This window comes from Grus americana, chromosome 5 (assembly GCF_028858705.1).
Source record: "Grus americana isolate bGruAme1 chromosome 5, bGruAme1.mat, whole genome shotgun sequence".
Taxonomy (NCBI): Eukaryota; Metazoa; Chordata; class Aves; order Gruiformes; family Gruidae; genus Grus; species Grus americana.
The window spans coordinates 6,140,560-6,152,831 of record NC_072856.1 but is presented as its reverse complement, the minus strand read 5'-3'; the positions used below and the strand labels follow the sequence as shown (position 1 = coordinate 6,152,831).

At 36.8% G+C, this 12,272-nt stretch overlaps 1 protein-coding gene across 1 annotated transcript in view; it reads right to left on the bottom strand.

Moving 5' to 3' along the window:
- The window catches only part of LUZP2 (leucine zipper protein 2), a 202,616-nt gene that overhangs the window by 156,663 nt on the left and 33,681 nt on the right, over window positions 1-12,272 (bottom strand). The gene's annotated exons all lie outside the window — the stretch shown is intronic.

Below are 12,272 nucleotides of genomic sequence, written 5' to 3'. Positions count from 1 at the left end.
TATGTTAGAGAAGCACACGCTTGAAAAAGACAGGCTACATCAGATAGACTATGTGGAACAGTCAGAGGAAGTGGAGTTCTGCTCCCACCTCTTTATATTTTTTCCTATGAGTTATTTCCTTATCTTCTTTCCTACCATTTACAAATATATGGAGTGTTTACAAAATCTAACTAAATTACAGAGACAAATTTATGCAATAATAGATGGGCTGGATTATTTCAGATGTTCACTTTAAATGGAACATCTAAGTGGAACTTGGAAAAGCTACATTATGTTATTAAAATAAGTTTGATATTTCATCTTTCCACGAACAAGTATAACTACGTGCAACACAAGGACTTTGCAGTTTGTCTTCTTTTAGAGGTAGTAGTTGGAGCGAGTTTCTCAAATTAAGTTCTAGTGAAGCTGATAGAAGCATAAAAGATAGATTCACTTTAGGATTAAAGTAACAGTAACTTTTCCAACATTTCAAATCATTTACATTTTAAAATGGCCACTTTCCAATGTGGACTATATAGGAACATATATGACTTAGACACTGTATCTCTGAAGAGCGAAAGAAAAGAATCTCTGTAAAAACAGTGTAGTGAGTTTCCTTTACACACTTCAGCCAAGAAAAATTCAAGTCAGTCAATAGGCATCAACACCCCCCACCCCCCACCCCCCCCAAAACAAAAAGCAACAAACCCCCCGACTCTGTGGAGGAATGTGCAAAGAGAATAAAGACAAAAAAGGCAATAAGCCAGCAAATATCATTTCCAGTCTGCCACGGAACTTGCCTGGAGCAGAATAAAGCACCAACTCTGCTGAATAGTGTGCAGGAACATAAATCCACCCCGTGAACGCACACTTTGTAGCCCCTAGATGTTACATGCTACAATAAGGGCCCAGAGCATCCTGCTGAGAAAGTCAAGGCAGATTTTGAGAAAATGGGGAGCTTCTGCTACGTTGGGGAGGTAGCATCGCAGCAAAGGACTTCTGTCCCCTCATAAATTTATCATTTAATGCAGCAATATGAGGAACTTGGGATCTTCAAGCTGGAAGAGCAGCAGGCAAGAGGAAGCCCTTCAAACTGGCTCCTATATTCCTGAACACTACACACATCCAGATGGGAACTCTGAAAATAGGAGTCAAAGTAATCCCATTTTTACTCCTCACAAAGAAATGAGCAAACTAGTTCAATAATTTTGGCCCACAGAAAAAAAAAAGGTTTTTTCTGCATAACTGAGGTAATAAATCACTGAATGTGGAAAAAAATAGTACCATTATTAGTAAGAGATAATATATCGATGAATATATTTTGCTAATGAACCCTTTTCAATAAATATGCAAGAAATAGTACAATTCAGTATGGGAAGTCAAATAAGAAAAGCTTATTAAAATCTGTAAATCTGTTACAGACACCTAGTGTTGAATAATTCATCAGCTGTTTAACACTAAAAAAACCCCATGTAAATTACTTTTATCACTGGCCTAATTCTAATTTTTTTGTTTTGTGAAGGGATTCTTTTTTCCTAGCACAAGTCTGAAAGTTTAATTGCAAATTGATTAACATGGAGCTTTGCTAATTAAATCAGCTGAAGGAGATTTAGGCTGACACCATGCTAGGTGCTCAAATTAAGGGACTGTCCCATTGCATTAAATATAGTGCATTTATCATAGATAAACTAACAGGTTGTTAATTTGAGCTGACAGATAATGGAGTAGGAAAATGAATCTTTACACTATTGTGTGTAATAGATACACAGCTCTTTTACTACTAATTGTAGCTTTACAGGTTTCTGAACAATTAGAAAGCATTTTAATAATGTTGCTCTCAGTTTGAAACGAGAATAAAATCCCTCAGTAACACTTTGCTTATGTGACAGAATCAGTCCAAAGATCTGCACATATATCACTTTTGATAAGCTGTGAGAAACCTCAGAAAAATCCATTTAAGTTTAGAAACCTTCGACTGGAGAGCCTTAATAAAACTAAAGTAATTGGCTGTATAGTATCTAAAAGAAACCTTATCTCTACATGAATCTTTATTATCTGGGCATTATCATCTAGATAGTGGTATTCAGTTAGTGTAAAGTGTACCAGTTTCATGAACTCACTTGCAAGTTCCTTTAGTTTTCAAAGACTCTTGGCACTGCCAAATGGCCATATCACACTGTTTTCAAAGTTATCAATAAAAAAAATAATTCTGAAGTCAATTAATAATATAGGTCTAGAAATTCTGCTGAGATTTCTCCACTGGAGCTCCAAATCCCAAATACAGAGATATCCAGGAAAGTAAAACTGCTTCATCAATGCATGTTGCCAACACCCTTTATCGTAATTGAGCAGAGCCACCGGAGACGCTCATGATCATCACACCGGCAGGAACCACCCCAACACCACAGTTTAGCTATGGCCACGTGCGAGCAGTGGCCAACAGCGCAGCCCTGGTTTCAGACTGAAGTCACATGCACAGATGCAAAGGGGTAACTCCGTAAGAGTCGGAGAGCAGCAGGCATTGTACTGCCGCGCACGGTGATCCCACATATGAACACGGCAGCAGGTACAGAAGAGAGGAAGGTCATACTACTCACAAGCATGCCCCACTAGCTACAACACACTAAACATATCTCAAAAGTTTTTGCCTCTCTCAATTGAAATAAAATACAGCACAACACGTAGCACGGGAAATATATTTGGAATTGATTTGCCGGGTCCATACATGGACCTTAATGTCAAATTGGTTAACTTCATGAATTAAATCAAGGAGCATCTTTTCCTTTCCTTTTTGCCCTGTAGGGAGTTTAAGACACACTGTCACCACGTGACCCTCTCTTTTGTTCATGCCAGCACCAGTGATTATGCAGTGTCACACAGAGAGAGGATCACGTTTGGATAACACTTCAGCACGATCACTTCCTCGATACACCGCAGAAGCAAGTACACTAATGCATAGAAGGAAATTCACATCTGAAAACAGGAGAAGCACGACACTATTTTGATATCAGATTAAGTGCTGGCTGCTCACAAAATTGCTGACTTAAGAGTAGCACTGCTACTACCTAAGTAATTTCAAATGGCTGTCCTTCCACTTGAGAAATCAACTCCTCCTCTCACAAAAAAAAAATCAGATAAAACAACAGCTGTCAGTATATGAAAAATTGTGAAGAAGTTGTATAATAAAATCTCTTCCTCTCCTCAGTCTCCTCCCAAATGACTGGAAGGAAAAGGAGAGCAAAAGCCCAACAGTGCTCTTCAATTGACAATACAGATTAGTAAGGATATCAATATCATATAATTAAGTCTAAAAATTAGGTAAGAAACTGGATCTGAAATGAATAATACTTAATTTTTGCCTATATTTTATGATACTGATGCCAAGTGTAATCTCATATATATTTGCTCAATCAGCTACATATGTAGTGAATACAGAAAGCCTGCATACTTCTGAATTATTAAACTTCCATAGTTAAAGATGAGCTGCTGCCAATATACCAATATACTCCAAGGGGAGTTAGCAGCAGAAGGTAAAATAATTGCATGTTTGCTTATAAGCAAGAAAAAAAAAAAAGGTTGTTTGGCTAAGAACGCACTATAGATTTTCAAGAAAGGTCAGAGACCTTTTCAAGACAAGACTCATGATTAAAATAAAAATATATTATTGTGCTAAACTTGAGAATTTATGCTTCCTGAAACTCTAATGCCCTGGGATGAACTGCTGCTTGCCTGGTTTTCAGGTTTATCAATACTTACAACTAGTGTCTTGGTTAATTGATTTATCTTGCAATAATTCATTATTATTGCTATCAGCTGGACAATACTTTAAAGCCGACCTCACTAATGAAAATATCTCCCAACCAGATCAGTCCTCCACTCCTTTCAAAATCAACTAAATCAATATCAGCTAAATGTTAACTGCACATGAATGCACTTACTGTCTTTCTCCTACACACCCCCTCTACATGAAATGACAAAATTACTAAGATTTTGTGGGCTTTGTGCACACTTGCTACAAGACGACAGCGATTCCAGCTTTCAAATGGAGTAGGAGCAAAACACTAGGCCTTGCAAAAATGTTGTTAGCCTGGAAAATCTCCCAAAGCTTCCTCTCGCTTTTACACCAGCCACAGAAAGATTTTATCATGCATCATACATGGTTGGACTGGGTGTCCAACCCTTTTCTTAGAATAACTTTTAGAGGATGCTAAGGCATTCCTGTAAGAAGAGATCCTCAAACATGCCTTGAAATTAAATTAATTGGACCTTTGGAAGAGACCCAGCATTTATAGAAATAGTTCACAAGTTCTGATTTGTCTACTCACCATAAGCTGCATTTTGCGGTACGCATGTACAGAAAGATGACAACCTATTATAATCTGCAAACGTGATTCAAATGTTATTGTTGGATTTCACCTAATAAGTGGTGTTTTTCAGAGATTAGTAAACATTCATGTAAAAGTGAATAGTTCATGCTTTTTCAAATTTGATATTACATAGGCTAAAACTGGCACTATCCCTATATGTCATTCTTCTGCTGGAAGTTTAGAGAAAATTTCTTCCTTGAAGAAATCTTAAAGGTTTATCGTGCCAAATGAAACAACACATGACATAATCATTAAAGTTTTGAAAATACGGGCATGCACAAAGACTGGGATCTGACAAAAACCCCACCCAGGGGACCTTAACCTACGAAGGCAAAAGAGCAAACAAACGCAACAACAACAACAACAAAAAAAATCTAAGACATCCACAACACAAAAGTCTTCAGACTGAAAGGATAACCCACTATGACATCTACTCAGTAGCTTGGTATAAATTCCCTAGTAATCTTTGCACTTTTTTTATAGTTCTTCACCGTCACGCATTTATGCTTACAGTTTTATCCTCTCTTTCCACAACATCAATTTTCCTGAACCTTGTTTACAGAAGTGCCTGATTATTACTAGAACAGACTTCTCCTTTCACTTTGTTTTTTCCTCTCCTCATGTTATTCACTTTAAATATTCTTAAACAAACATAAATTAAGACACTAATAATGTTAGTGTACTACTAACTTTTGGTCAAATCTAATTTTGTTATCCTTCAGAAAAAAAAAGAAAAAAGCAATATGCTTTTAAATCCAGATTGTCTGACTTTCAGCAAGTGACCACCTTTCAGGGATTTCCCGTTATTAGCCCTAACTAAATATATTACCTCCATTAAATAATACACATGACAGAGATCTGTAGTTCCCTTTAACCCTTTTACAGTAATAAACTGATGCCTTCTCTCTTCCATTGGAAGTTGATGGTGTAAGAACTGTGATTTCTCTTTTGACACCTTCTTCAGGTGGCTAATATGGTTTATCTCCTATATTTGTCGCTTTTGGCAGTGTCTGGTCCCAGATGCACTATTCGGACATCCTCATGACTTTCTCAGGTAGCTTTTTTCTCAAAAGCCCATCAGGCTCATTAATTGCTTACTGTTCATGAAGCACTGCATTCTGAGCTCTCATCTTCATCTCTTTTTTCCACCTCTGCTACTCAGAGCATTGGTCTTAACTTCCAAACTTTATTGATGTTTGCAGTGTTTCAGGCCTGTGACTCAGGATGCAATAGCATAACTTTTACTTTCTGCCTTTTTTTCTTTTTTTTTTTTCCCCTCATTTTAAAATCCATGCTGGACAAAACCCATACAGCATCCTTAGTCATCATTCATCTTATTAAGATCATGAATGACAAAACCTTTTCTTTGTGTTGCATGGGGTTTGTGCTTCAACTAGATTCACCTGAAGTTTTCTGTCACCTATGTGACAGGTAGCACAAACTTTGACTCTTCACCACCGTATTGTATTTAGTTTATGGTATTTCCTTCTGTTCTCACTCAAGAACATCAAGAACCAAGTGACCAAAGACTTTGCAGTCTTGGTGTGCTCATGCAGGCGGTGTCTAATGATATCCTGCAGAGAGAGACAATACACATCAGAGAGCACCTCAGAGTAAAAAAGAACCTTCCGTCACTCACCGATTGCTTTTTCTAAGAAATTTTTGAATGAATAATATGATGCAGGCAGTATAGAACATGCAGTAGAATAAACAGGAAATAGGACAGGCCTTGAGCTTAAGACGACTTTACAGTATAATTCTACATTATTATACACCTGTAGAACTAAATATATTTTTATAACTGTGACTGAATTAGTGTTATTCTACTATCTGGGAAACAGCATCACCTGTAGTAACACTCAGACTTTTAGATGCCAGAAAAATAGGGGTGGAACTTAACTGGGACAAATCCACAAAGAAACCACATTTAATTTGCAAGCTACATGAGGCTATTCAAATTTGTTACTAAAGAAATACCATGGTTAACAACTTCACGCTGCTATTATTGCATTACTCTTACCAACCAAACATTTTGTATTTAAAATGAGCACTTGCTGGAAGTAAGTCAAAGGGTTTTCAAGATACTCTGTTGAAGACACATAGAGCAAGAAAACATTCAGTGTATGCTGACAAGATATTCTGAGTTTTACTCTCTGTTAATGAGTTTGTGTTTCATAACGCTGAGAAAAAGCAGCAGTTATAACTACGGCTGAGCCTGTCTAGTCTATGATTTAAGATAAGCAAAATTTATATTGTTTCAAAAGATAAGCAAAATCTAATCGGACAAATGCAGCGCAATCATCAATGGAATAAGGCGTCCCATTGATAAATGTATTGTTGTTTCGAAGCCTTAGAGATTAAAGCTATTAATTTCTGATTTTGTTTTTCCTATAATCATGCCTTGCAGATAAACAGTAGTGCCCAGAGGACTGAAATACTGACACTGATATTGAGGCCCTTACGTGAAAGGCACTGTCCAAATACTATGAAAAATAACTATTTCTACCCTACATTGCTTAACAGACAAATTACGAGCAGGGCAAGAGAGGCATACACGAGTGCAGCGACTTGCTCAAGGTCAGATAGCAGGTCCATAGTAGAGCCAAGAATAGAAATCAGGTCTCTTGATATCAACTGGAATAGCCTATTTACTAAAATAAACTGATCGAATGTGATAAAAAGGATGTGTTCTTTTTACAATGAAATTATTAATAAGTAGATAAACATTTCAACAGTATATTTATGATTAGTAGTCATTCTTTCTGCAGCATTTGAAAGCTGATGGCACAATGGCAGCTCCCCCAGATAAGAAGTCTTATTCATAAAGCAGGTACAAAAATTACAGTTCCCTTGCATAGGAAAGGCCATTGACTTCTAACATAATATCAGTGAGGAAGACGACTAATTTGTAACCTTGGCCACCAAGAAACCATGCATTGTTCTTACTGAATGGCACTCCTAAATTCTCAGGCTTTGTATCTTCCTGTATGCTAGTGTTATGGGGGACACTGTTTTGATAAACTAACATTTTAGTACTTTGCAGTAGAGGATGTTACCTGACTATAATAACAATTCAAAACATAAAAGTGGCCTTCATTTTTTTTAGGTGTTACTTTTTAAAAAACAAACAACCAAACAACCAAAACCACAACAACAAGCCTTGTAAACCACAGCCATGAGAAATCATTGAGAACCCTCTAACAGAAATTATGAGTTGTCAAACAACTGGGACGTTCTCATTTAAAATTATCAGACTGGCACACATTCTGAAGAGACTCTCAGGTTTACAGCTGCATAAGGAAATTTTGATTTGCATTACAGTTATATGCACACACACATTTTATGTTACAGTTTTGTCATACCACTGTGGAGCATATTCCACCTCAGAATATAGCGTGCTGCACTTCTGTTTTCAAAAAGATTGGCCCCAATTGCTCTCAGTTAGAGGATTTAAACCTACAAAGTACTCTTCTTTCCCACATAGTGTACATAACATATAGCTACAACTGAAGTTCTATCCCAAAGAAATATAGGGGGTTATGAAAACGTGAGGCTGTCCCATCTCTATTAGTAGACTTCAAAGAAAATGTCTTGCTAAGGAAATTAGTATTCTATTGTGAACCAAACGTTTTATTTGGAGGATTTGTATGAATTAGACCTTAGTGTTATAAAGGGAAGTTAAATTGACCTCTTTGAGTGCGTGTCAATTCTAAACAAAAAAATATAATTATCTATAAAAGTCAAGTTCCACCCACAGCTATTCTTTTCTCTCCCTCAACCCCACATACTACTACTACTACTCACGGAAATCTTGCATGCTGTTATACCCAGGATCAGGGTTTCCCCAGATGCTGTACAAGTGCCTAAGAATATTGCTACTCCATTGAGATCACAGGCTAAACAGAAGAAGAAATTACCTCAGTTGCACAGTTGTACTACCTACCTGAAAGCTAACATTTGTATGGATTGTTACTGAGGTTTTATCTGAGACAGGACAGTTGAGGCAAACGTGGAGAAAGGAGATAAAGATACTCTGGGCAAGCTTTCTGAAGCCCATATTACCTATACTGCTGTTCTATTAGAAGATATTCAGGTGAAATTAGGTATTGTGTCTCAGCCAGCACAGCTGCTTGCTCAGCAGTTTTACCAGCGTAAGGTACTTAGAGAAATCCTCTACACTAGCATAAAATTGTAATTTATGTATGATGCAGCCAACTTCATAGTTAAGAGGACACATTTGTATAGTGGGGTAAGCTGTACCTTTACAAGTCTCAACATCTACCCAAAAAGAGATTTTGTTGTCCACCTATACGGATACCTAAATGCCCTTTGCTCAGGACACTGAGCTTCTATGTGTAGAAGCTATATGATCTAGGAGTAATGGATGTATTGACAACTGCTCTAGAGTCATCTCAAAATAGATTCTGAAATTTTGACCATTTCTGAGAATGTTCTTCCCTAGCCTGTGTTTGATTTGTAGCACTACCTAGCCGTATAGTTCTATGAACCTATTCCCCCTACAAAGGTTGAAACAAAGTGAAAAATGGATGTGCAAACATTATGTATAGGTTTTTACATTACATTCTCTTAGTTATTATTTGTACTTGTAAAGGTATTCCTCTCTCCACTTCACTGAGCCTGGAATAAAAATATTAAAAGTCCTACTCTGACTTTTCTTCATATGGTACGTCATTGTCTATAACACAGGTACTAGAGAGAGAGATGCAGATCCTGGTAGATGAGGACAATTCTGCTGACATCATTAAGAGCAAACTTGAGCAAAGGAAAGTAGAGTCAGACCATTCTTTATTTCCTATCTTATTCTACCATGAAAGGTATTTTCTCTTCTACTTAGTTACAGGTTTATGTTTGTTAATCACACCACCCAGATTTCTCACTGTAATTGATGAAATAACAGATTATCTTTTCCTTTGAGAATGCCTGTCAGGAAAGAGCAAATTTTAAAAAACTAAATGGCATACAAACCCAGTGCAGACTTCTTTAAAGTAAAACGCCCCTTAGTCTCAACTCGCACAACTATTGTTTTTTCTTAAAATTATGTTTTTCCTCTAGAGTTCTCATTTTGTCTGCTTTCCGAAATAGCACATGGTTTAGGAACCTACTTGATTATGCCAAATAATCAATCATTATTCATTTCTTTCTACAGAGCGGCACTGAATAGGCAGACTGCTCGTGTAGCTTTTTCTACCTTTTGTCTGCCCATTCCAGTGATGCTCGCTTACCTGTGTGCTAGAGTCTCGTTTGGATACAAAGCACTTTCACTTCTTTAAGTAGCACTATTGGAATACTTTTTTTATTATTATTATTAAAACACAGAGTACAATTCCTGTAACCCCTGGCAGCCTCTGTCAGCACGAAGACCAAAAAAACACCCATCATTTGATATGTGCTAGTAGACAAGCAGGTTGCGATTTTTGTGTGTGTTTACAATACACATTTGCTTACAGCTGCACAATCTTACTACACGTGCACTCTAAAGATACAAGATATTTCTACTCCTCCACCTTGCTGCAGAAATAGCTAGCGTAGGGCTTTTCTAGTTCAGTCATGTCACAGGCCATCCACACCCAGTTCTTTCCTGATGAGTTGTGCTCAACTTAATTTAAACGTCTACTTACATTGGTAGACAAAGATAAAACCCGTGCAGCTCCTGCATACATATAATTCTGCTAAAAAATCTGTCACAGTTGCATATTTTGTACAGGGTCTCACAATCTGAAGGTATTGGTCCCCAAAATAGGGTTATAGAGTGGCTCACCAGGCAAACATTTGCATAGCGTTTACTTTGAAATCTTCACTGTTCACTAACCTCTGCCACCCTCATACAGGAATCGAAAGCACAGGAAATTCCACCAGTAGATAAGGTCCTCAAGTCATTTTCCTAATGATTTCTCCAATCAGTACATCCTTCTCATTTGCGACTTTCCATTGTCAGAAAAATTGGTAACACATGAAAAAAATCCTCCTTATTGGCAACACCAAGCAATATGATTTACTAGTAAAATGAACCACAGAAGCCATAAAGAGCTGGAAACCAATACGTGTAATCAAAAGCTCATCTGGTACGTATATGTGTGTGTGTGCTCCTAATTAAGCTCCTACTAAAGTACAATCATGACATCTGACATCTTCTGGGTGGAAAAAGAAAATTAAAAAATTAACAGTAAGGTATATAAAAGGTGCCTTTCCAAAAGATGAGATGTTTGAAATCACAAGTCAGATCACAATATTTTTAATATTGCACTTGAAAAACAAGCTTATATCTTAAAATTAACAGACAAGTTTAGCTGGTATCTCAAAATGCTCCAGGAGAGGAAAAAAAAAAATCTAGTTTTTATTAAGTCCTCTGCTTTTTTTGTTTGTTTTGAGTTAGGTTTCGCACAGGTTTGTTGTTGTTTTTTTCCCCCACCTAAATAGTTTACGAACAACAATTGCTCAAGGGTCAAACATGCCCTCACTGTAGATCTCTAAATCAGAAAGTAACTTGCACTTTTCAGAAGTTCTAACTGAAAACTATGCTAGACAAAAAAAATGAAGTTACTGTTTTACCTCAGACCAAAGCATAAAATCCTGGCTATTTTCCAGATTCTGGACTGGCTGCAGCTTCTAGATAAGCTGGCTGAAAGGCTAGAATAAATGCTTTCTGCAGCGTACAGACCTGTGACCCAGAACACGTTGCTCTAAGATGTTTGCTCCATGTAACATACACATATACTTTTTTTAATTGCTTACTAAGGAGAAAGGGGAAAGAGAGACAAAGCATTTGTGCGTCTTGTAAGTAAGTATACTTTCTTATTTGAGAGACATCAGCAGAAGTGATATTCAACTACACCACAGAGACAGGTATCGTGCACATAGACAGGTTATCGTGCAGCAAACCAAGTGATTTCTGCCCTTCAGGAAATTGTTTTGTGATGTAATCCATTTGCACATTAAAGCTTAAACATCACTTTACAAGTACATTGCTAGAATATATAGCATGCTTCAATTTTTTGCAGAGCCAAATAGTCCATTTCAAAAAGCTGTAGGCCCAGTGACCTTATATACATAAAGCAGAGCAAATCCAGTCCATTTCATGTAGAGAATCAAGTTGTTACAAAATCTCTGTATTTCCAAAATTCTTTTTTCAATTTCTTACAAATACACAGTGATTAACCTGTCAAAATCACCTTTCAAATTCACCTTCCGTCATTCACATCTAGTTCCAGAAAGTAAAAGTTGAAACTTAACATTTACCTACACTAAACATTTATAAAATTTATAGGTACAAAATTTCTGCTTGAAGAGCAATGATCAGAGTAAAGCAGAGCTTTTGCACACTTACACGAATCACATTTCTAATTAGTTTTCTGCATTAGCTGAGGTTTCATAAAGTGAAGATTTCAGAATGCAACTCAACACTAAGCAGGAATTCAACAATTAAAACAATTAAGGGATTTGGAATTTTGAGGAGCATTGGGGTTTTGTTTTTACTTTGCATTAATCATCTAAGTATAAGCATTCAACGAGTTCCTATGTTCTGCAGTACACATTCTCAAGATTTTTAGTCTTACTAAGTACTTTTAGCTTCATCTGCTGATTTCTTTTGTCAAAAATCTTGAGTGTACACTGAATCTTAAACATCACTGGCTTTCCACTTTTTGAAATCATAATCAAAATATTCAAGGTGAATGTTGGTAATTTAGCTTCTCTCTGACCAACGCACTTACATTTGCAGTCATTACTCATGCCATCTGGCTTGATGCGCTCATCAATAAATGAAACTATCCGTTGCATTATTGATTTTAGATAGTTGATTACTTTTTTCTCCCTGAAACTGTCATAGCTTTACACTTCATATGTTTTGCACTTCAGAGAGTCATTGCCAAATATTGCCACATAAATCCTATTCTTGTATTTTCCAAC